The sequence below is a fragment of the Acomys russatus genome, chromosome 9 (assembly GCF_903995435.1).
Source record: "Acomys russatus chromosome 9, mAcoRus1.1, whole genome shotgun sequence".
Taxonomy (NCBI): domain Eukaryota; kingdom Metazoa; phylum Chordata; class Mammalia; order Rodentia; family Muridae; genus Acomys; species Acomys russatus.
Genome location: NC_067145.1, coordinates 23,409,154 through 23,436,264, shown reverse-complemented (window position 1 = coordinate 23,436,264; position 27,111 = coordinate 23,409,154).

Below are 27,111 nucleotides of genomic sequence, written 5' to 3'. Positions count from 1 at the left end.
CACAAAAAGAAAAGAGTTTAAAGTGCTCAAGACAAGATACTTGGTGCAACTAAGAAGTCTGTATTAGCTCCTTGTTCAAGTAGCTCCACTTGTAGACATTGGATTCCATATCTTGACTTTTTATACTCCAACATTCAGGAACCTTTAATTTCATAAAGCAACAGCAATTATTATGATATGTTTCATGAAACTATCATAGAAGCAATTCTTTCGTTCTTTTTCTTTTTTTAACTAATTTATTTATTCTCTTTATATCCTGATCATAGCCCCATCCCTCCACACTTCCAAGTCTCACTCTCTCTCCCTCTCCTCTATACCCCGCCCTGCCCCTATTCTTCAGAAAAGTGGAGCCCCACTTCCAATCCACTCAAGTTCATCGAGTGGCCAGGTAAGGTGGAGCTCCACACAACAGCACTTCAAAACAGTTGCTGAGACTCACAAACAAATTTTTGGCAATACATAGGAAGACTTGTGAAAAAGTTGGGGAACTGGCATAGTAATAGACTGGTTGACCAATGGAATTGAGTCGAGGAGCCAAAAATAAATCCACACACCTATGGACACTTGACTTTTGACAAAGAAGTCAAATCTATTCAATGGAAAAGTTAGCACCTTCAAAAGATGGTGCTGGTCTAACTGGATGTCTACATGTAGAAAAATGCAAGTGGATCCATATTTGTCATCATGCACAACACTCAAGTCCAAGTGGATTAAAGACATCAACATAAAACCAGACACACTAAATTGGTTAGAAGAAAAAGTGGGGAAGAGCCTGGAACTCATTGGCACAAGAGACAACTTCCTGAACAGAACACCAACAGCCCAGGCTCGAAGGTAAATGATTAATATATAGGACCTCATAAGGCTGAGAAGTTTCTGTAAGGCAGAAGACAGTGTCAACAGAACAACACAACAGCCTACAGACTGTGAAAAGATCTTCACCAACACTACATCTGACAGAGGACTAATATCTAAAATATATAAAGAGCTCAAGAACACCACCAAATGGATGAGAAACACTTAAGGAAATGTTCAACATCCTTAGTCATCAGAGAAATCCAACTCAAAATGACTTTTAAATTCCATCTTATACCCATTATAATGGCTGAGATAAAAAAAAAAAAAAGACTCAAGTGACAGCACATGCTGGTGAGGATGTTGAGAAAGGGGAACACTCTTTCATTGCTGGTGGGAGTGCAAACTTGTACATCCACTTTGGAAATCAATCTGGTGCTTTCTCAGAAAACTTGGAATAGGGCTACCTCAAGACCCAGCTATTCCACTTCTGAGAATATACCCAAAAGGTGCTCTACCATACAAGAAGTACATATGCTCAACCATATCCATAATAGTATTATTTGTAATAGCCAGAATCTGGAAACAACCTCAGTCAAAGAATGGATAAAGAAACTGTAGTACATTTACAGTATGGAATACTACTCAGCTGTTAAAAATAAGGAAATCCTGAAAATTTCAGGCAAATGGATGGACCTAGAAGTGATCATCCTGAGTGAGTTAACACAAACCCAGAAAGATACACATGGTATATACCCACTTAAAATTAGACACTAGCCCAAGAGGCATGTTCCCTGAAAGTCTTCACTTAGCAGAAGATTGGTATAGAGACTTGGACTTCCTATTGTGATTCCAGGTGAGAGAAGTAAGGGAGAATGGGAAAACAGAAGGATCCAGAGGGTCCTAAAAATCTACAAAAGACTATCAAGGCTAGCAAATCTGGACCCAGGAGGGTCTGCTCAAACTATTGCACCAACCAAGGACAATTCATACAGTAAACCTAGAACCCCTATCCAGATCTAGCCAGTGGACAGCACATTCTCCACAGTTGTGTGGAGAGCAGGGACTGACTCTAGCATGAACTCTGGTGCCCCCTATTTGACCACTTCCCCTTGATGAGGAGGCCTGGTAGCATTCAGAGGAAGGGTAATTAGGCTACCAAAATGAGACTTCATAGACTGTGATCATATGGTGGTGAAGGAGGTCCCATTCTGTCACAGTCCTAGTGGAGGTGAGTAGCTGATAGCGGGAGGGAGGGGGAATGGAAAGATACAAGTGAGAGGGTCACAATTTAGATGTAATCTGAATAAATTACTTAAATTTTTTTAAAAAAGAAGAAAAAAAAAAAAAAGAAAAATCAAATAAGCTGGGCTCTTTACTCACAAAGACTCCACTGTAGCAGTTCTAAAATAAGGTACCTATTTATGAGATTGGTATCATTCCAATTTGGAATTTTTGCTGCCTTTATGCCAAAGCATGCATTATGCCAATGAAAATAAATTGCTGCATATGATGTCTACAAAAAAGTAGGATAGGGAGGAAAAGTGACCTGGAGGAGACAGAAACCCCACAAGAAAAGGAACAAAGCCAGCTTTTTAAAATTATCTTGTAAATACCTATATGATCCTCCCTTAAGCAAAGTCAATCACTGATTTTACCCATTTTAAATTTATTCTACTCATCCATTGCTATCTTTCAGGATCAATAGTAGACTACTAACTTATTCAACATAATTATTAGCGTGATTTCAGTGATAGCTAAATTAGATGATCATAAAAGATGTATGGGTTAGTTTGTCTGTATGTTTGGTGTATTTTACCTCTTTATTGCTTTGTATTTTTAAGCCAACTTGAAATCATTACCATCAATTACTGCCTATGAAGTGATCAGTGAAGTAATTTACTTCATGTAACTTTTCTATGATATTATGCATTAAAATTTCAGAAATTCTATTCTAAGGGAAAACTGTTATGTAACCTTCAGTTTTGTCACACAGGAGAAGCCAAGATTGTAACAAGATTAAAATCATTGGCAAACGTGACAAAAATGTGAAAGACTGAAGTCGACTCATGCAATTGACAGAGTTTTGGCAAAATTTACAATTCTCTAAAACATGAGAACATGCAGGAAGAAATCATGATGACATTAGCATTTACTGTCCTATATTGATTAAAGGCAAACTTCAGCCAGGAGTCTAGCAAGAATCCAGGAGGTCCCAGGCAAGATATCAAGTATCTTAGTTGTCATGCTGTGAGCATGACCAGTGGAGGAGAGAGTTCAGTTAAGCTCATAGGTAGATGATCCAATGTAGGCCAGGAGGGACCCACATGTGGTAGTTAGCTACATAAAAAGAGGCTGATACTGATTGAGACTAGTATTTATGTTGAAGTTCTCATGATAGCTAAAATGTAATAGAAGAAGTTAGTTTCTTTTCATTCTAATGCAATGTCTCATAAAATAATTTTATCTCAATGAATATATATAGCATTCAGATCAGAGTAAATTATTATTATTATTATTGTTATTATTATTATTATTATTATTATTATTATTATTATTATTATTATTATTATTATTATTATTATTATTATTTACAAAACAGTCTTCTGTTTACATGCACAAGAAAAACCCTTTGCGTTGAGTTGTTACACTAGTCATGCCAGGTGTATTTCTTCAAAAACTATTCAATATTTCTTTATTTTCTTATAAGAAAAATTATTTTCATGTTTAGGATTTAGTTCAGTGTTCAAATTTTTGCCTCGTAAGAACAAGACCTCAGATTCAGTCCCAAACACAAGAACAAGAAGGAAGGAAGGAAGGAAGGAAAGAAAAGAGGGTAGGAGGGAGAAAGGGAGGGAAAGAGGAAGGAAGAGAGGCAGAGAGGGAGGGAGGGAGGAAGGAAGGAAGGAAGGAAGGAAGGAAGGAAGGAAGGAAGGAAGGAAGGAAGGAAAGAAGGAAGGAAGGAAGGAAAAATCACAGAATATATGATTTTTAATTTTTAAAAATATGTTGAAATAGAAGTATTAGATTACAATATGGTCATCAATACACTGCCCTCATATATTTCTTCTCTGTGCTGCAATATATGTATAGAAACAAAAGCTGCCTTAGTAACCAATCGTGTTCCCATTGTATACACAGAATTAAATATGCCACATGAGGTGAAAAGGTGCTCATTTCTTTGCATCCATTGGTTGTGAGTAGTTTAATACCTGGTCTTCAAGCAGCACAACCCATTAAGAAGTTAAGACAACTAGTAGTATTTCCAGATCTTAACATTCATAAACTTAATGGTGGACTTCCTTCTCCCAGCCTGAGAAACTATATGGACTCCTTATGTACACACAGCCATAGAGAGGAGGCCTCAGAGAAATGGCATCAAGCAGTATGTTAGAATTAAGCCCTCTGATTCTGGCTCATATCCCATCTGTTTTTCATATTTTTATAGTCATTGTCAAATTCCACATTCTGAACCTGATGTTGCTACCTACTTCCTGTCTAGATGTTGGCAGTTGGTCAAGCAATGTTCTGTATGTTAAAGAATCATTGTCACCATCTTATTTCTACTATCTCAAGTCAAATGTCTTATTCTCAGGGAATAATTTAATAGAAGCCTTTTTTAACATGTATGGGACATGGATAATAGGTTGTGGATAATTTCATCCTTGAGCAAATCTATCTTAATTTTGTGTGCAATTGTAGAATAAAAGGCTATAATTTTTATCATATTGAATGAAATTATTTGGGTTATTCTATGAGGCTTTTAATGGTATGCATACAGGAATTACATTTTGCTCCTGAAAATTCATAGTTCAGTTGTCTGTTATTGGTATTATAAACAATCATTTTCTTATCAAAGTTCATAACACCTATTTTGTTTCAGATGCCAATTCAGTATAATTAAAAGTATTAACCTTCTTTGAAACTACACAACATGAAACAAAGCTAGTTTACTGATTTCTGTTGTTTATACATACATGAAATGTTTACCTCACATTCCATCATTGATAATGTTGAGATTTTAATCAAATTTAATAAAAGGTTAAACAATCACCAGATGTTCCCATATTACAACTACATAAAAATAGGAGCACAGACAATATTTTGTTCTGAAATTTGGATATGGATGATACAGAGCAAGAAACATTTCTAACCACACATTTAAAAGTGAGTGATCACCAGTATTCATAAATATAAAATGTGTGCTGTATTCAGATCACTTCAGATGAGATACAATAAAGACAACACAAAACTAGACATGATCTTGTCATTTTTTGTTTCACGTAAAATATAGACTGAAGAAATGTTTACCTTTAAGGCTACCTTTTGATGTCCGTTACATCCTTTAGTATTTTATCTCCAAAGAGCCAAGCTCCTAAAACCACTATCCTAGATTCTGCAACTTGTCTGCCCTTACACTCAAAAAATAAATAAATAAATAAAATAAACTACCAAATAGACTCATCAAAGAAGACACTGCTGTCATTACAAGTGATAAGTATCACTTAGTTCTGGAACTATTCAAGTTAAGTTAAGAAGAACAACAAACTTCAGTATGGGATAATTTACTCCTGAACATGTTATTTTGATGTCTGGGGCTAAGAGGGCAGACAACCTTTAAAGTTATGACAATTTATCAAGAGCACAGAGAATTGATATGGATAATCATTGAAGCAGACATTTTATTGCCTTGAAAAATTATTATCTCCATATTATGCTTTTTTACTATTATGATTTGTTATGTAAAAATTCTCATTAATGATTTCAAACTCAATCCAGAGAAATCAGATGATACTTACATTGAATACCATTTACATGCATCTCACTAATAATAACCTTTTAATTTAGATCTGAAGTCCAAGTAAATGGTTTGTTTCAATTTTAAAAGGAAACAATTATCCCATCCTCTGTCTTCACAAGTCTCCAATTTCTTGTTGTTGTTGCAATGGCTTCTGTATGTACCATAGCCTGTTGCTGTAATTGCCTTCATACCTACAGCATCCTACTTCTGCAGTGGCTCCAGTACCTACAGCAGCCTGCCTCTGCAGTGGCTCCTGTACCTACAGCAGCCTGCTTCTGTAGTGGCTCCTGTACGCACAGCAGCCTGCTTCTGCAGTGGCTCCTGTACCTACAGCAGCCTGGTATTTCAACACTGGGTTTGGTTTTTTTTTTTTTTTTTCCTTTCATGATTTGGGTGGAGACTAAAGTAACCACGTGATAAATGAAATCATTAGATCCCTCACATAATGTAGCTGGTAGTGGATATTTGTGGTAGTTACTGTATCCAAAAGAATCTGGTCTTTCCCCAGCTAGTCCACTCCTTGGAATATACCCAGAAGATGCTCCAGAACACAACAAGGACATATGCTCAACCATGTTCATAGCAGCCTTATTCATAATAATCAGAACCTTGAAACAGCCTATGGAATACTACTCAGCTATTAAAAAGAAGGAATTCTTGATATTTGTGGACAAATGAATGGAACTAGAAAGGATCATAATGAGTGAGTTAACCCAGAAGCAGAGAGACTCAAATGGTATATACTCACTTATAATTGACACTAGTCCAAGGGGCGTGTCCCATGAAAGTCTTCCCTTAGGAGGAAATTGGGATAGATATGAGGACATCCTACTGGAACTCTAGGTGAAAGATGTATGGGAGAATGGGGAAATAGAAGGATCCAGAGGGCCCTAGAAACCTACCAGAAGAACACTATAATGGGTAGATCTGGGCCCAGGGGTCCTGCTCAAACTATGGCACCAGCCAAGGACAATATGTGCAGTAAACTTCGAACCCCTACCCAGATCTAGCCAATGACCAGGACATTCTTCACGGTTGAGTCGAGAGCAGGTACTGACTTTCACATGAACTCTGGTGCCCCATATTTGACCATGTCCCCTGGATGGGGAGGCCTGGTGGCACTCAGAGGAAGGATAGCAGGCTAGCAGGAAGAGACTTGATGCCCTATGAGCATATACAGGGGAAGGAGGTCCCCGTCAGTCACAGGGAAATAGGGGGAAAGTGAGAAAGAGGGAGGAGCGGGAGGATACAAGGGATGGGATAACAATTTAGATGTATTATGAATAAATTAATTAAAAAGTATAAAAAAGAATCTGGTATTTCTGTATTAATATAAAACAATATACAATTTTGTAAAATGCTTCATGTAGAAGACATGAAATAATGAGTGACAAATGAAGACTTATGGAGACCAGTGTCTTACAGCCAATTTTACGATAAAAAATTTAAAAACCAAACTATTAAAATTAATATATCAATTTCCCTGTGTATACCTTTTAAATACAGAAAAAAGAGTATGATTCTCAATAGTGTGTTATTAATATGATAAAACAAATGTTCAATAAATCTATGGATCAAATCATTGTACAGAGGAAAACATGTCAATTATTCTTTTTGCTGTTGTTTTGTTTCTTAATCCAGTATAATTACATCAGATATACAATTTTAAATATACATTTTCTTTAGATTACACATACCACTTATGGCATGCAGTTGCTTTCCAATACCTCAAAGCTATTACACTGATATTTTATGGTACATCTTCTCTAACTCGTTTAACTTTATGATTATTCCAATATTGATGTTTTAATACTTTTAAAATAAATAAGACTATATTGCTATTTTCTTATATACCTATTTTTAACTCAGAATGATGTATGTGAAAGTGTTTTTAATATTTGTATTCTAAAATAGAAATTTCACATATATATAACATGAGTTCTTAAATTTCACTTAAAATGAAATTTTATCTCCATGAAAAATATAATCTATTCAATTCTATTTACTAAGAGCTTCCTGTCATCTTTATTTTTCCATCACTTCCTGCAAGAGTATTACCTTCCCTTTCCTCTAACTTCCTAAAATCACTCATCACTTCATTCAAAATATTCAGTTTTCAGAAAGAAATTTAAAATTTGATCATCTCAGTTCATTATTTCTGCCATGTTTTATTGTATACCAAAAGATTTACATTCTGACCTCAGTCACAGCAAACAACGGTGGTTTTAAACAATAAGTTAAGAGCGTAGACTTTGGATGACTGGGAAATTCATTATTTTAGAAGATGAGGTTTCCAAGGATTTAAATGGAGAAGGAAAAGACAAGTTAAATTATTGTGACTGTATCTCTTCCAATCTATTAGAAGAAACACAGATGGTCATAGACATTCACTCATAAATTAAACACTGGAGGAAAATAACCTCCCCCGTCTGATTGGCATTGCTTTACTTCAGCAGCGGCCACTCTTGTTCTTTGTCTTGATGAGTTTTTCTGTCCTTGTCGGGAATCCATAATCTGTTACTGGAATCAGCCAACTCTACTCAGAAAAAAGGATACTGACAGCATCTGTGGCAGCTCACAAAATCACTGCCTACCTTTATGTGGCACAATAGTCATTAGATTCAAGGCACATACAAAGAGAATGTTCATTGAAAATCATCAAAAAATAGGAAGCTGTCGTTTCTTCTAAAGCAAAAAGGCTGGCACATAAAAATACCCAAAGTTTCATGTGACTAAACACTTTGTCACTGTGTACTGTTTCCAAAACTCTTGTAAAAACACTGAGATAAAGAACAACATTTTATGAGTAAATACGGGGAAAAAATAAATGATATTTCATCAACAAACCCAAAGCATTTACTTACTCAACAGAATGACAAACGGTGCATATTGTTTTTGAAAACAGAATCTATAAAGGCAAGAACTTCTTGGAAAATCAAAAGAGAGATTACACAAGTCTGGAAATATTTAGCAGTGAATCAATAAGTTTATAATTTTATTTAAGTTTATCTTGTGCTTTCTTATTGTTATAAAACAATTCAATATATATGAAAAGTCTGACAATGATTGGAAGGAATTCTTTTGTGTATAATTGGAAATGTGTGTAAAGAAACATCGATATAAATTTGGGATTAGGGAGATATCATTCTTTCTTGCTGCAGATGCACAAGACTTTTGACCAATCTCTCCCACAAAATGCCCAATCAGTGCTGGACAATTTGCTGAAATATTCACATAAGTCAATAAAGTTGTATATAAATAATGATAAGATTGATAGCTTTGTCCCTTACATATTTTGAGATGGAAAAACTCTAGCAATCACTTCATAAAATAGTTAAATTAGTTCATTACTACATTGATTTGTTGAAGCATTTTGAAGACAGTATTTTACGGTGAAACTTCGCAGCCACCAGTGCTAAATACTAAGTTAAGTTATACTAACAATTTATAGGCTCAAGCAATGCGAAGTGTGGTCTCTACTCAGTCCTTTTCATTTTCCCTAAAAATGGTACTCCTTACACTTTTCAAAACCCTCAACTGTTCCTGAGGGGGATTACCTCCCCCTGTATATGCTCATAGGGTATCAAGTCTCTTCTTGGTAACCTGCTGTCCTTCCTCTGAGTGCCACCAGGTCTCCCCCTCAAGGGGACATGGTCAAATATGAAGCACCAGAGTTCATGTGAAAGTCATACCCCACTCTCCAATCAACTGTGGAGAATGTTCTGTCCATTGGCTAGATCTGAGTAGGGGAAAATGGAAGGGAGGGAAGAATGGGAGGATACAAAGGATGGGATAACCATTGAGATATAACAAGAATAAATTAATAAAAAAAATTTTAAGAAAGAAAAAAAAAAGAAAACAGAATTAGAGGGGAAGAGAGAGTAAGATGGAGAAAATAATTAGGGGAGGGCTTGTGGGAGTGGATATCCTCACAATATATTGTTTGGAATTGTCAAAAATAAAAGAATTATTGTTTAAAAAAACCCAAATGAAAAAAAAATCAACTGTAGCCATATTTGTGTATTATAAGATAACCATTCTCTTATTTCCTTTATAGCTTTACTACACATGAACATCTTCCTAAACAGTTGAGGAACCCTCAAAATTGATAACTTAAATTTTGCAAAACAGAGCAGAGGATTTCCAAAATGGAACTATTTCAAGAAAAAGTCCCCTGTATGTACCAAAATCACTAAGACAGCATGAGTGTGTACAAATAAAGACCTTTTATTTAATATTAGTTCAAACATTTATTTAAGCTACTAACCTGCACTCCTTATATACTCAGGTAATTAATTTTATTCCTTCTCAAGTCTCTGATATGGGTGAAGAGTAGATAGTCTAGTTTTACAATTAAGCTTGATTGTTTAATGGCTAAGATATTTTTAGGTCTAGATAGATGTTTTAAGTGGATAGTGATGAGATATGATAGATACTGATTTACCTTCAGAATTTAACATGCACGAAGATAGGAAAGGTGGTTTCTTCAAGCCTGCCAAATACAAATAGCCAAAAATACTATGAATGTATCATATATATAATTCCTGATTGTTTAGTGATTCTTCTTGCTGTAGGTAGTTTATTGTATACATGTGTAATAATATAAATGTATATGTAAAAATGATGAAAATAAAATAAAACATGTTTATTTTCATGTTTTGATACCTACTTTCTTGAAAAAATACATATATTAATCCGGTATAGTATGTGAAGTTGATAAAAATATTTTCTCATTCTGTTGGCTGCGTTCTTTGATTAACAGTGTTTTTTGCTTAGCTGAAGCTTTTTAGCTTCATGAGGGCCTATTTATTTATTGTTGATCTTAGAGCCTGGGCTGTTGGTGTTCTGTTCAAAAGTTGTCTCCTGTGCCAGTAAGATCAAGGTTCTTCCTCATACTCTCTTCTGTTGTTTGTTGTATCTGGTTTATGTTGAGGTATTTGATCCATTTGTACTTGTGATTTGTGTAGGATGATAAATATGGATCTATTTACATTCTATATACAGACATCCAGTTTGACCAACACCATTTGTTGAATATGACATCTTTTTCAGTGTGCATTTCTGGCTTATTTATCAAAAATCATGTATTTATGGATTTGTTTGGGTGTTCTATTGATTGCTTCTGTTTTTATGTCAATAACAAGTAGTTTTAAATTATATAGATTTATAGTACAACTTTAAATTGGATATGATGAGACCTCCACTAGTTTTTTTTTTTTTCATAGTTAACAATTGTTCTATATATCATGAGTTTGGGTTTTTGTGGAATTTTTTTTTGTATATTTGTTTGTTTTTCCCTATGAAGTCGAGAATTATAATGTCAAGGTCTATAAAAAACTGTTTTGAATTTTCAGTGGTAATTGAATTTAATCTGTAGATAGCTTTTGGTAGGATGGCCATTTTTACTCTTAATCCTACTGGTTCATGAACATTGTAGATCTTTCCATCTACTGATATCCTCTCCAATTCATTTCTTCAAAGGACTTAATGTTAAGAGTTGAAATACAATCATAGTGTATGTTTCCTTGATGAATATATAGTGTTCTTACCTATTTATTTTGATTAGTCATGTTTTGAAGTTGGTTTTTAAGATATTAAGACTATAATAGCTTCTATCTTAGGTCCATTGCCTGTAATATTGTTTCCAACAATTTACCCTAAGGTAATTTCTGTTCTTGATATTAATATCTGTTTCTTGTATACAATAGAAACATAGATCCAGTCTTGATATCCATTCCATCCTGTAAATTTGTCCTGTAAATTTCTATTAAAAAATTGAGATCATTGAAATCTAGACATTAATGAGCAATAATTATTGATTCCTATTATGTTATTGGTGGAGGTGATGGTGGTGGTATGTGTGTATGTGAGTGTGTGTGTGTATGTGTGCGTGTGCATGCATGCACATGCATGCATGTGTGTGGTTCCTTTCTTTTGATTTTATAATAATCCTACTAAAATATAGGACATACAACCAAACACAGAAAATTCTCAATGGAAAAAATGAAAATATCTGATAAACACTTAAAGAAATGTTCAACATCCTTAGCCATCTTAAAAATGCAAATCAAACTACGTTGAGGGTCCATCTTACACTAGTCAGAATGGTAAGACCAAAAGCTCAGGCACATATTCCCACACTTCCCTGTGAAATCAGCCCGTGCTATGAAATTATGTCTCAAGCAGAGTCTAGGAATATCTATGTTGTTGCCTCTGGGACCTTACTAAGTGCACTAAACATTTCTTATTGATTCTTAACATTACTCACAATAGCCATTCAAAAATTCATGCATGCAAGAAAGGTTTCACTCTTTTCAGATTGAGAAAGCATTCTAACTGAGTACAGAATTTATTACTTTCTTAAAATGTTATATGTCAGTTCTTTCTTAGCATGTGGTCTCAGCATAATATTTAATGACAATTTTATAGTGTTAAATAATGAATCTGGTCAGCACAGAAGCCATATAATCCCTTGGCAGGTGGCTGTCTACACCTTTTATTGATAATATAATGAGGAATGGGTTGAAAGAACAAATTTTGTGGTCATCTGGGACAAAGCCTCTAAGATACCACCTTAGGATAAATAATGGCATTGCAGTGCCCATAGCCACCCTGAGCTAGGTATATGACACTGGAGAATTTCACTGTTGCTATGATATGGGGAGCTAGCCACTGTAACTGACTAAGATAGATATAAGGGTAGAAAAAGAGGAACATCTAAGGAAAACAATACCATATAACTCACGGCAGAATTTTGCCATAAACTCTAAATCCCGTAGTAAAAACTAAAATTTCTAATCTGAGACATAAAAAATAATGGCACATGTAAGTTACTGTAAGACTAGTCCATGAGTAGGTTTGAATGAAACAGTTAACTGTGCACTATGAAATATTCAGAGTTCAAATCGAAGCATCTGTTCTGTCTGTGCCTTTGGAACGTGGCTTGTGTATCTTCCTCTAGTGTAGTGATACTTTGAACAGGAGAATGCTAGCATTTATTAACACTCAAGCTATAATCATCCTTCTGAAGAGTATATGGCTTCTTTAAACTGTGATCTTTGTCCATAATTCTATTTGTACAGATTATGTATAGTTAATGTGTATGTTTAATTTAAGATGAAAGAGATTTGAGAAACATACTTACACACATACACACACACACACACACACACACACCCAGAGAGAGAGAGAGAGAGAGAGAGAGAGAGAGAGAGAGAGAGAGAGAGGAGGGAGAGCGAGAGAGAGAGAGAGGAGAGGAGCGAGAGAGGGGAGGAGAGAGAGAGAGAGAGAGAGAGAGAGAGAGAGAGAGAGAAGAGCTATCTAGACCTAAAATATTCAAATGTCAAATGTGATGTAAATTCTTTGTCCTCTCATCTACAGACACTTACGAAGTAAATATCTGAGAAAATCTCACACAAATCCATTTAGTTTCATACTCAATATATATGAGTTTAGGCCTCACCAGGAGCTGTTTTAAATATGTAAGTTAATTACAGTGAATATACACCATAAGTTGATTTTATTTTTAATGAAACAAAATACAGCTGCCTGTGATTCAGATGGAAGTCTGTCTGGCTCACAGTGGCACGACCTTTCCTAAGGAGATCTGAGCGAATAATTTTCTTTTGTCACAGATAGAAAATGTATAGTAACCAAAGGAACAGTTTTGTCAAAGTGAAGCTTAGTTACCCAGAGAATGGATTTGGGCTACTCACAGAAGAGAAAAGTGGTTGCTTACAGGAGTATATGTTCCTTAAAGACCGCTGCATCAACAAGGAGGCCCCAAAGCATTGATAGTGACTTGTGAAAACATCATCCAGGAACTTTCTTCACAATTTGCAAATAGTTGGATAGTCTCTTTCCACTAGCAAGTGTTATAAACCCTGGGGAGGAGACTATGAAACTCTAAGTTTCGGAAGTTTCCTTAGCCATGTAAGTTTCATTGTCCTCTTGAGACATGCAAGCTTTGCTCCTCCTTCTGGTATGGAATGCCTTGATTCAGAGGAAGTTGCTAGAATTGGGCATACTGTACACACATGTATAACTGTAGCACACTGTACTAATCCATTTGAAAGAGTGCTCCGCTTATGTTCTTCACACTCTCCTCTTCTCCAGTGTCAGGAAAATATAAATACCCGATGGCTTTTACAGGAATCCAATGTCCCATATCCCCAAGGACTCAAAATATCCTAAGTCATTGATAGACAAATAATTAAGATCAATGATGATCCCTATCTAATAGGTGAAGTTCCAAGACATCAGTTTACAGAAGGGCAGAGTGCACCATGCAAAGCTCTTCATCTCTATGTTCTCTATAAAGCTAATGGGGAGACGGGTGGAGCCTCTGTTGGATCTCAGCTCCTCTGTACATTAAAAACTGAAGTACTCTGCTCACCTTGTCTCAAGTTTTTCTTACAAGAAAAAGCAGCACTAAACTGGGGGACATCTCTGTATTAGAGCGGTTGCCTAGAGAACACATGGCTTGGGTTTAACACCAGGACTGTGAGAAAAAACTGAATGATGAGACAAAGCCTCGGTAGACATGTTCATGAAATATTTCTATCAACACTGTCCATATGAATCACTCTAGTTAACACTGTTGTTAATTTGTTAAACATACAGGATGATAGGCTACATACAGTAAGATTTCACCTATACATTAGCATTGCATAATGATTTATCAATCAGTTCTCCTCTACTTCACCTTAGCAATTTCATATTTTATTACTAAGACTAAAGGTTAGAAAAGATCAAGAAAATCTGTTTATTTTTCTTAGACATCAATCTGAATGAAAATACAATGTGTCTCATCTTAAAAGGCTGACACTAGAATTAAATAAAAAAATGTGTAGTGCTTGCATTCTTATTTCAATATCTTTAGTTTTATATATGCATCTGACATGTCAAAATATCTGGGAAAATGTCAGACACTTAATTGGTCACAACTTAAATAAATATTCAGGGATTTTATATTCCATTGGTTGTAGTAAAAACAAAGACAAGAGCAAGAGGAAGTAAAAGTGATGTTAAGAAGTTTCTGCTTATAGAATGACTGATATAATTTTATCAATATCCTTTTACATTTTATCTCTTAAAAGAGTGACAAGTGATATCTCATGTTAGTGTCTGAGGACAGAATGTCAGTGATAAAACTTCTAGATTCTCATTGTAAAAATAGATAAAAGGTCTTCTTTTTAAAACTGCGGACAGCTGAGGTTTAACTAATGTGATTATTAATTGAGTACTTGATTGTACTGAAAGATACTCAGAAGATACTGAAGTGCATTTCAGAACACATCTCCAGAGAGGACTAGCTTAGTGGACCAACTGCCCTGCCTATAGATTGCACCGTATGCGAACTGGGCCCTAACTGAACATGCCTGGGAAAGAATAAAGCTAGGTTGTGATGGTGTTCTCTCTTGTTTTTGTTTGCCAAGATATACTTTGTTCAGTTCCACTGTGCTTTTCCCATAATGATAGACTAATAAATTGATACATATTTTTTCAAGTTGTTTCCATCATGTGTTTTGTTGTAGTGTGTATTATCTGAATAGTAAATTGAATCATTTTTAGGTATATAATATAGAATATGAGTTACAAGCCATGTCATTATAAGTTGTTGCATGCAATAGTAGCAAAGTTGATGTATTGACATCAATTAAATAAAAATGTTATGAAAAGGAAAAAGTTGGAATTAAGCAGCAGGCATGGTGGGTGCATTGGTTTTTCTTTGACCATGACTCTGGGTGTGATGTAACTAGCTGTTTTGACTTCTGCCTTGAAACTTTCCCCCGGAAAATAATGGACTATCACTTGGAATTGTCAGATAAACAATCTTTCCTACCCCCTAAAAATCATCTGTACTATTTCCCTAGATATGACAGGGAAAATGCAACCGTGGATTCTCAACAACGTGGTTACCTGACTAAGACTAACATAATAGCACCTATTGTCATGCCAACTCTGACAGGGGAAATTCCACAAGGTCTCACCCCTTCCTGCAGACCTGCAGCTAAGCAATGGCTGCTGGGGAAGGGAGATTCAGATTTGCCAGAGATCAACTCCCACAGTTTATCCATTCTCAAGTGATCCATGGACACAAGCACACACAAGCATTGCTAAAAGAGCTCAATAGTGGTGTGTGTGTGTGTGTGTGTGTGTGTGTGTGTGTGTGTGTGTGTGTGCACGCACGTGCGCATGTGCATGCATGCTTTGATGTGTAAAAAAATAATCATTAAAGAAGAATACATTAGGAGTTTGGGGTAAGAAGGAGAATGTGGGAAGAGTTGGCTGAACCAAGTGTGATATGGTTACAGTACTCATTTAGGAAGATCTGAAAACAAACCAAGATTCAAAAATATAAAAAACTAGAAAATGTTTTCTATAAGAAAAACCATCTCCTACTCAATATATATTTTATTTTTCTTTCTAAACAAACATTTTAAATTATTGAAACTGTGGAATGTTTTCCTTTTTTCCTCACTGCGAATTATTGCAAAAAAATGTATCCCAATAAAATAATTGCCTACAGAGAGTTGAAAGAAAGGTGGATCAGAGAACATTGAAGAAGAGGGTACAGAAAGATTGTAAGAGCCAGAGGATCAGAGAATTTACTGTGAGATTGTGTGTACCTCTCAGTATCATCACAAGTGACACTCATAAAGTCTCACCAATGTGACTACCCAACTGTAAGCTGAACAAAGATGACAGTAATGATCATGCAATACTGAATGAGGAAAAGCCCATGAGATACTAAACCTACACAGAGAAATACAGGTGATTGAGTGAAGCTGGGAATTGGAGAGACCGTCCACACAGAGAAAAACATAACAATTCGTGGTCCAGTGTCAAATAATGAGCACTAGAAATGCACATGTAAGTAAGATGATATGAGGTCAATATGGTACATTTAGGAATATATATGCATATACAAAAACACATGTGCATGCAATGACAATTGATTTTTAAAAATATGCATTGAATTTGAAAATAAAGACTATCGGGAAGGGGCATATGGGATTGTATCAAGGATAGAAAGGGAAAGGAGAAAGATTATGTTTTCATTAAAGTAAAAAAATAAACAGAAAATCTAATTGTATTAAGAAAAAGAGTTAACAGAGCTCTTTTTCTCATAAAAGTATTTATAAACATTATTCCATTATTATATTTAATTGTAAATATTGTATACATATTTTACAGTTTCACACAAATCTTAATTAAATTATGAAGTAGTCAATCATATTAAAAATAAGTAGTATGAATTGAAAATATGATTGTAAATCTGGTCTTTTACTTCCTCTCATTGTATACATAGCAATATTTCCATTTAAAATCTTCGCTTATTTATAAATATTGAAAGTAGATTGCAAACCCAGTAAACTACCTAAATAATGATTAATGTGCAACATACAATTCCTCTTAAATATCATAGACATAAATAATTTGAATTTGTCCCTACAAAAATGCAAACTCATACTCAAGAAAGTGAAATAATTAGGAAAACACTTAGCAGTTATATAAAGTGCTTATATGTAGCAAATCTACTAAATATACTGAGTTAAACAGAACTTAAACTCTTGGACACATACTTGGTTTTCATGGATTACAAGAGTTAATGTCATTGGCAACAAGCTAGAGATTTCACAGACTCCCACTCAAAATTTTGGTACGCTGATTTGTGGATATTGGGATATAGTTCCAAAGTGAATATATAGTGGCCCGTGTTTGTCATCAATCTCACAGGATTAAGCTTATCTAAAAAAAAAAAAAAAAAAAAAAAAAAAAAAAGTAAATTTAAGTTTCTGTGAGGTTATTTTCAAAGAGACTGGCACCTCAGTCAATGATTCAGTGAGGAAGACTGGCCCTGAATGTGGGAGACCTCATCCAACCGGCTGCGTAGATAGGAGAGAACACTGTTTGCTCTTCTTAATAGCTGTGATTTTTGACTGATGTCTTTGCCCAGGGATTCCAGACTCCAGATTCTTCCTCTTTAGAATGTGAACTCCAAGGAACTCCCACGTGGCCAGCCCTAGACTGGAGCTGACTCATCGCTCACTCTTACTCTGAAGTTTCCAGCTTTTAAGCTAGCACATATTCTGCTTTCCTAATCTCTTAGGCAAGAGATGGCATCTGAAGGACTAGGCAGCTTGCACCATGTGACTCCCTCATAGGGTTATGTCTACACGTCAATGGTGCTTTTCTTGGAGGGAACTCTGAACAATAAAATATTGGAAAGCTAATGACTTTGAAAAGTCAACACAGCACTAAAGAAAATGGGGACAACAGTACTACACTATTGAGAAAAGAAGAGGACTATATATCAGTAGAACCGAATAGAGAGCCGCAGAACTGACTCACACAGTCAATTGCTCGCTGGCAAAAGTGCCAAAGATAATTAAAACAAAGTATTGTTTTAGACTTATTCTGGAAAGAAATATGTTTTCCTTATTAAGAAAATAAACTTGTCTACTCACTGTATTTCTTTCATTGAGAAAAAACCCACAGGAATATTTTCATTACATTTAGAGAAATAAATGCAGAAAATTAAAGTATATACTTCCAAGAGCGAGTTTTGGCTTGGTGACTTTTGACCTCTAACACAGAAGCATCAACTGAATGATTTGAGATTTGATATTGAGATGAATTAATATTTTAAAACTTATTTTCTAAATTAAGGCAGAGATGACATGAAAAGTCACAGTAGCAATTTGCTAAGCCACAAACCCATATGAAAACGCTTAAATTCACATTTGTAAGTGAAAAAGCCTGAGTCCTGCTATGTGTATATAATGCTCATTATCTATGCTATTGGAGCAGACAACTCACAGAAGCAGCAGAAAATGAGAGAAACACTGTGCATGCTGGAGGATTAAACTAGTAAAAAAATATGGGTAGTTAGTGTTCCAGTGTAGAAAACGTTCTGCACAGTACAGTATTTTTGATACACAAATTCAGGTGTGCAAATCAAAACAAATTATACACTCTTTAGAATATTGGTAGCCTGTGCAATGTGAAATTTAATCAGTTTCTGTAACAGATGTGTGGTATGATCTTGGAAAAGATGCAGTTATATGAAGTAAATTTGGCAATGAGCATAGACAAGATTAAAGTGGAGAAACAGTGATCTAGTTGATACTGTTTTTTTATTGTGGAGCTGTGATTTGGCAGTAGTGACATCATCATGGATCAACACTAGGCAATTCTGAAAACAGTATATGTAAACAGTTGATTAAAAAGATTATGATAAAAACTGAATTTATCACTATTAAAAGGGAAGACTAGAAATAAAGAACAGACATAAGCAAGGGAAGGATTGCAAAGGGACTTCTAAGGTGACAGAATGTAATCAGAGTTAGAGGCAAGCTGTGTGTGAGTGTGTGGGTGCTTGTGTGTATATTTGTGTGAGTGTGAGTGAGAGTGTGTGTGTTAGTGCATGTGTGTGTGAGAACATGTATGTGTGAGTGGATGTGTGTATGAGTGCATATGTGTGTGAGTGTGTATGTGTGTGTGTGTATGCATTCTCATGTCAGGATTCGATTAGCACTCATAATGCAGCATAATGGAGTTGGTTTCCTCCGCCCAACATGACCTTTCTTGGCACTAAATACAGGTTATCAGACTTGGTGGAAAGAACTTTCACCAAGTGAGCTATCTCACCAGCCCTGAGTTATGTTTTATGTAATACAGACACCAAGACTACCTGTTGTGTCCTGGCCCACGGGAAAAATCGAATCAGGGTCCACCTGAAAGAGGGAGTGGGGATTAAAAGTAGGATACAGAGATGAGAGAAACTACAAATCAAGTAGGAAATTTCTGATCAATATTCTCTTTAATGCGGAGTAAGACTATATGGTAAGGTCAATAGGATCTATTCTGATCCTTCTCTCCCTAGCTCACAAGGAAAGAAGAACACAATAGCCTGAATAGCTCTCTGTAAATTTTAAACCCCTTCCCAGATCTAGCCAATGGTCAGAGTATTCTCCACAGTTGAGTGGAGAGTGTGATATGACTTTCTCACGTACTCTGGTGCCTCACATTTGACCATGTCCCCTGGAGGGGGAGACCTGGTGGCACTCAGAGGAAGGACAGCATGTAGCCAAGAAGAGATTTGATACCCTATGAGAATATACAGGGGGAGGTAATCCCCCTCAGGAACAGTCATAGGGGAGGGGAATAATGAGAAAATGGGGGGGGGAGGAATAGGAGGATACAAGGGATGGGATAAACATTGAGATGTAACAAGAATAAATTAATAATAAAAAAAATTAAAAAAAAAAGAACTTCCTATTACTGAGTAGCTCTCTGAAAAGATTTCCTTAACCCTCCAGGTGTCTCTCAGTATGGACTTCCCTACTTCTTTCAAAGGTAAATAGTCCAAGGACTCCCTGGAACACAAAGACCTCCTCCTGCAGGGCTCAGCAGCTGGAAGGTCACAGCTTGCAGCCTAAGCATGGTAGTTCTGACAAGGCAGAATTTAGCATGGCTTCCCACAACTACCTAGAGAAATACAGAGAATGCATAGGTTTTCTTCATGCATGCATTTTCTTTTGTGTCAACTGAGAGGACCTGCATGAATGACAATCTAGCAGTAGTGACCATCAATTTTTTTTCCTAGAGTCTTTCTCCAATCAAAAGAAGGCTTCTAGAATGCAAGATAACTAAAGAGAACTTTGGCCTATACCCAAGGAATTAAACACACACACACACACACACACACATACAGAGAGAGAGAGAGACAGACAGACAGACAGACAGACAGACAGACACAGAGACAACAGACACACAGACACAAAGAGAGACACACAGACACGTAGACACACAGACACAGAGGAAGACCCAAGCAACAGCCAATTAAAAATATTGAGCACAAGCCCTATTTTATTAAATAGATACACACATTTCAGATTTGATATGAATAAATATTTAGTAAAGGAGCAAATAAATTAGAGAAAGCAAGGCATCAAAATCAAGAATTCCAAATAGTTGTTTACATACTCCGTAAATTCCACAAAGCACTCATAGGTGTTTATAGTAAAGACTGACTGCTCCACATGCCTGACTCCTTGTCTGGAGAGTTCATTAACCCAGGACAGAGATGTCGAGTCGGTGACTGTTTCCGACCCGCGGGTTTAGTTATTTGTGGAGTGGCGAGGAGGGTCACGACCTGTGAATAAAGAATGGACGAAAGAAAGGCACGAGCCCAGGAAAACTTTGCTTATTGAGGGCTGTTTATTGTAAGGGGGTATCCAAATTTATAGTAAGCTTCTGAAAGGGCGGGGGGTGGGAAGGAATGCAGTGGAAAGTTACAAAATCTTTTGGGCCAGGCCCAAGGACAGCAGGTGTGGAGTGGGGCGATTATACAGAAGTCTCGATACACCAAATGTTCTCTTTCTCAAGGTCAGGCTGGATCTTTTGTGGTAGCCAGGCAGAATAATTATCTCAAGTATGCAGACAGCTGTGGCTTTTAGCCAGCAGGGCCTCTCAGCCACTGGGGCAGGTCAGGCAAGGTCCTATGGCTCCTGACAGGTGACAGAAAGGAAAACTCTGACCACTTGGTGACTTTCAATCAAGTGGCACTGAATAGGTCAGGCCTTCTTTATTTATACAGAATATAAGACCATTCAGATATATGAGGTTTCAAATTTTCCTTTAATCATTATCCCAAAATCAACGAAACATATTAAAATTGTTTTTAAGTTTCTCTAATTTCTTGTACTTAACCTTTACCCATATCTAAGTAGTATAGCATTATAGTTGAAATGATTATTTCGTAGTTAAATACACATGTATATTGCAAACCAAATGATTTAAATATTGTATTACAAGCCAAAAGATTATATCTAGTCTGGCACATCTAGTTTGACCAGTGCATAGACCAGCAACAAACGTGCAATTTTAAAGTAAGAGATTTATATCTAGCCTGGCACATGCAGTTTGACCAGTGCACAGACCAGCAACAAACATGCAATTTTAAAGTAAGAGATTTATATCTAGCCTGGCACGTGCAGTTTGAATGTGCATAGGCTGGTAGCAAACACGTGATTTCAAAGTAAACGGCAATTAGAGTCAAAGCGCACATTTTTTATTAATTTATTCTTGTTACATCTCAATGTTTATCCCATCCCTTGTATCCTCCCATTCTTCCCTCCCTCCCATTTTCCCATTATTCCCCTCCCCTATGACTGTTCCTGAGGGGGATTACCTCCCACTGTATATTCTCATAGGGTATCAAGTCTCTTCTTGGTAACCTGCTGTCCTTCCTCTGAGTGCCACCAGGTCTCCCCCTCCAGGGGACATGGTCAAATATGAGGCACCAGAGTACGTGAGAAAGACATATCACACTCTCCACTCAACTGTGGAGAATGTTCTGACCATTGGCTAGATCTGGGGAGGGGTTTAAAGTTTACCACCTGTATTGTCCTTGGCTAGTGCCTTAGTTTGAGCGGGACCCCTGGGCCCAAATCTGCCTATCATAATGTTCTACTTGTAGGTTTCTAGGACCCTCTGGATCCTTCTACTTTGCTATTCTCCCATGCGTCTCTCATTTAGAGTCCCAATAGGATGCCTTCCCCTCTGTCCCAGTTTCCTGGCTTTCGTGGGACATGCCCCTTGGGCTAGTAAAAGCATACATTTTTAACAGTATTACCTTAGCATCTTATTACAGCTCAACAATTTGAAGTTATGTCATTTCAATCTGTGTAGTTTTACAGTATGGTCCTGCTCTATGCAGCATCTTCTTAAGAGCAGAAATTAACATTTTTCTCATACTGTTTCTCTTTCCTATACACCCTTGTCTTAGACAAGGATCAACCTATCCTGTTTATGTGTTTCTTTTAAAAGCATAACACATTGTACTTACTAACTTATCCTAAGCAGGAACTAACTTATCCTAAGAATGAACTCACTGCTGTTGACCTTTTAGGCTCTATTTCATTTTTTGTTTTCTTATTATTTTTTTTTTACATATACCTTTATATTATTATGCATACATACAATAAAATACATACAACAAGAACCATGAAACAATTAGGAATTATATAAATTTTACATTCATTGTGTTTTGGCTATTTGTATTTGGCAATCTTGAAGAAACATCTTTCCTATTTTGGTGAGTCTAAAATTCTGAACATAAATCAATATCTATCATATCTCATCTCTATCAGCTTAAAATATATATCTAGACCTAAAAACATCTAGCTGTTTTTTACAATTAGGCTAATTGTAAAACTAACTAAGCCTAATTGTAAAACTAAACTATCTCATCTTCAACCTCATCAGAGACCTGAGAAGAAATAAAACTTAACTACCTGAGCAAAGTGCAGGTTAACAGCTTCCAAAATGAAAAAAATGACAGTTTGCTGCCTGAACAGTCAACTAAAACTCTCTATAATGTTGGAGCATCATCTTCAGCCTTCTGGCTCATAAAAATATGACAGACATATTTGTAAGGCAGGAACTATTGAGGGCTTTCTTACCGTGTCTTGGCAGAGTTTGGCCTTTGACTCTGACTGCATGCTAGCATGCCCAATTTTAGGTAGAATTCTGCTTGTATCTGAAATAGTCATGACAGTTACTAGTCTATTTTTATCACAAGAATATACATCCTAGGTTTAAGTGATAGATATGATTCTATGGATAGATAAGACAAAATAGTTAGATAAGGTCTTCAAAACCTCAGAGACCTACAGAATGTGGCATTTAAAGAGGTTTTTATTATTTTATGATTCTTTGACAATGAGACAGGTTAATACCTTCCAACACAACAGCCTAACTCAAAGAAGATGATGAGCATCAAAGAACCTCTTTATCAAAATGGCTTCAAATGTGTCAAGCCACTGGACAAAATGTCCTCATTTCGGCCATGGGCCCTATCTTCTTTTAGCTGGTATTGAATTTTTGTCTTAGTAATGTGTTGGCATGCTTAGGTCTTCAGAAGAAGTAGTTGACGTTTCTGAGCCCTTCTTACTTCCTCATAAAATTTTATCAATTTTTGCGACCATCTACTAAGGAATCTCTTTTTAAAGGTAGATCATTTGTGTTAACCTTTACATAAGCAAGAACCATAGGTTCATCTCCCAGGGATTGATATTGTCATTCCAAATGTTATTTCCATTGGTCCTTGGCTAAGGAGAGAAGAGACAGGGCCTCCAAGGTCCCTGCCTCATGGAGATCACTCAACTCATGGAACACTTACATACTATTCCCAGGAGATGCAACATGCCTCCTGCCATGCACATAGTAGTGTACTCACAAAGGGAGAATGGGTGAGCCTTCAGTCAAATGCAGACAGTCAGAGGATTGAGATTAATATCAGCACAGTGCTTCATGTTGAGTGTGCATTCTTTATGACAATGTACACCACCATCATGGTCCTCTAAAAATACATAGCCCCTGTTAAATTTAAGTAAAAGATAAAAATTTTAACTGAAGATTTTACGGAAAGAAAATGATAATTCCTCTCCACCCACCCTCCATCAAAACTAATCAATACCATGAACTCTGAGGAAATATCAGTGACAAGAAGCTGTGATGAAATAAATTTGTTGACATTTTACTTAAAACTGTCTTAGCAAACTGTGCACTGGTCACTTACAAGGGAACATGATGTCTTGAAATCATTCATTCACGTGATAAATAAGAAATGAAGATTAGGTTTTTCTTAGCTAAATTGTTAGTGTAGTTTTACTTTTAATAGTTTCATCTCTTAGGCCTAAGATAGGATACATTATAGTATGTAGAGGTAATGCACACTAGACATGCTCAGACTCCTAGAATTCACTTCCTTCTCTAAAATGGGACGGCAGAGGATTATTCAATAGAGTTACCACAGTTGTGTGTAGTAGAATTCACGAAAATAAGTTCACAAATCTTCTTGGGCTTAATTATTTTATTAATTTATGCATCCTTCAATTCAAACCCATTGGCTGCCTGTTCACAGGTTCAAGATACCACACTATGTATTGTAGAGTGTTTGAATTCATTCCTCTTCTCAGAGAATTCACATCACAGGCTTAGATATTAAACATGAGATCATTTTTGGCTTTATTTTGTAAAAAGACATGCCTGATAAGGAAAAGGACACAGAGCACATGTTGTGTCCAATCAATGGTATATGTTATTAAGATTAATAAATATTGTTCTACTTGTAGATTTCTAGGACCCTCTGGATCCTTTTATTTTGCTGTTCTCCCATGCGTCTCTCATTTAGAGTCCCAATAGGATGCCTTCCCCTCTGTCCCAGTTTCCTGGTAAGTGAATGCTTTTGTGGGACATGCCCCTTGGGCTAGTATGCAGATATAAGTGAGTATATACCATTTGATTCTTTCTGCTTCTGGGTTAACTCACTCATTATGACCATTTCTAGCTCAATCCATTTATCCACAAATTTCAGGAATTCCTTGGGCCCAAGGGTCCCGCTCAAACTAAGGCACCAGCCAAGGACAATACAGGAGGTAAACTTTAAACCCCTTCCCAGATCTAGCCAATGGTCAGAATATTCTCCACAGTTGAGTGGAGAGTGTGATACGACTTTCTCACGTACTCTGATGCCTCACATTTGACCATGTCCCCTGGAGGGGGATACCTGGTGGCACTCAGAGGAAGGACAGCAAGTAGCCAAGAAGAGACTTGATACCCTATGAGAATATCTAGGGGGACGTAATCCCCCTCAGGAACAGTCATAGGGGAGGGGAATAATGGGAAAATGGGGGGAAGGAGGAATGGGAGGATACAAGGGATGGGATAAACATTGAGATATAACAAGAATAAATTAATAAAAAAAAAAAAGAAAGCACGTCAAAAAAAAAGGTTAATAAATATTTGACAAGATCATATGTGGTAAGTGATGGACAGAATATTTGAAACATCTGCTGTACAGCAGACTTCATAAAGCAAGATAGAAAATAATGTAGACAAGCTACTATGGGTCTGGGAGGTTGAATAAATAAGTTAAAACCACTTTCCACCCTTGCAAAGGATGCAATGTAGTTCACAGTACCCACAATGTGGATTACAGCCATCTGTAACTCCAATAATTATGGATCTGATGCCCTATCACAACACATGTGTGCATATGAGGTATGCATTTCAGCAGCAGGGGATTCTCAATAGAGTGGAATGCACCATGGTAGATCACTTTGCATCTAAAAATTTTTCTAATCACCTCTGACTACCTATGAATACTATTTGTAAATAATATTTAACTGTATCATCCACAGCTGATGGCCTATGTATCTCAAATTATAAGGATATTTAAGCAATTTATTACTTTAACCTCCTAAATGTGTTTATAACATCATATTAGCTGCAACATTAGCAAAACTCATGTTGCACATAAAGTAAAATCTACCATGAGACTTAGAAATGTGAAACTCACATGGCCTTAAGTAGTTACAATTATGTACAAAATGTGGAAACACTGGAAGGGTAACCATAATGAATTTCTGTGTGTTCAGAGCCAGCCCGGGGTCATTCAAGGCTAAAAGTCTACTGGCTATGAAAAAATACTGATGCCCCTTTCCAAAGCTAACTTCCTTCTTTCAGCCTCTACATAACTTCCTTTCAGCTTATGCAGATGTTGTTTAGCAGGTTAGCTCAGGACTTCCTGAGAGATAGTTAGCTAGATATTCTTGGGCCCCTCCTACTGCTTAGTTCCTGCCCCCACCCCATATAACCTTTTGCTTTTGATTCAATAAATGGACCTTGATAGGAATGCTTCTTGGTCTCGCCTCTTTCTTTTCTGTCCCATCATTTCAGGTATGGTTTCCCTCGCGACCCCGTAGTTACTGGTCCTGCTGGACGGGACACTGTGGTAAATAACTTAATAGAATACAAGGCATACAGGGTACAGTAAAAAGTGTTCTCAGTTGAAGTCTAAAATAAAACCTCATTGGAAAATTTACTTTTTTCATTGTTCATAGTTTATAGCCATGAAATTAAAACCAAAATAAAAATAATATATCATGGATAAATATGTACTTATAAACATGCTCATCATTAACCCCTAGAATGATTCTAACATTTTAACCTTTACTGGCAATTTTATCATTCCTATTAACCTCAAAATGCATACCCCCAAATTTTATTTTCCCCATATATGTAAAATTACTACATATTATAAAACAGGCACATTGTAAATATTTGTGTAAGCTCTGAATATCTACTTTCAAGTTTACATCACAATATTATAATATATGGTGTAAAATAGCAAACTTTATTATTCTTTATTTTTCAAAGTGGTGATTCATAAAATCTCAATTCACATTAGGCAATTTTTTTTGTTTAAATGGCTAAAACCACATAACACAACTTCAACATGAAACACAGAGAGCAAGCATAAATATATAAACTTTAAGGATTTTTACTTGTATTAGTGTTTCTTCTTATATGTATGTTTAAGTGTACCTTGTGACTGCAGTGTCTGAGGAGAAGAGATATGTCATATTCCCTGTCACTGAAGTTACATACATTTGTGTGCCACTGAGTGAATTTGAGGAGGAACTTCATAGGTCCTATGA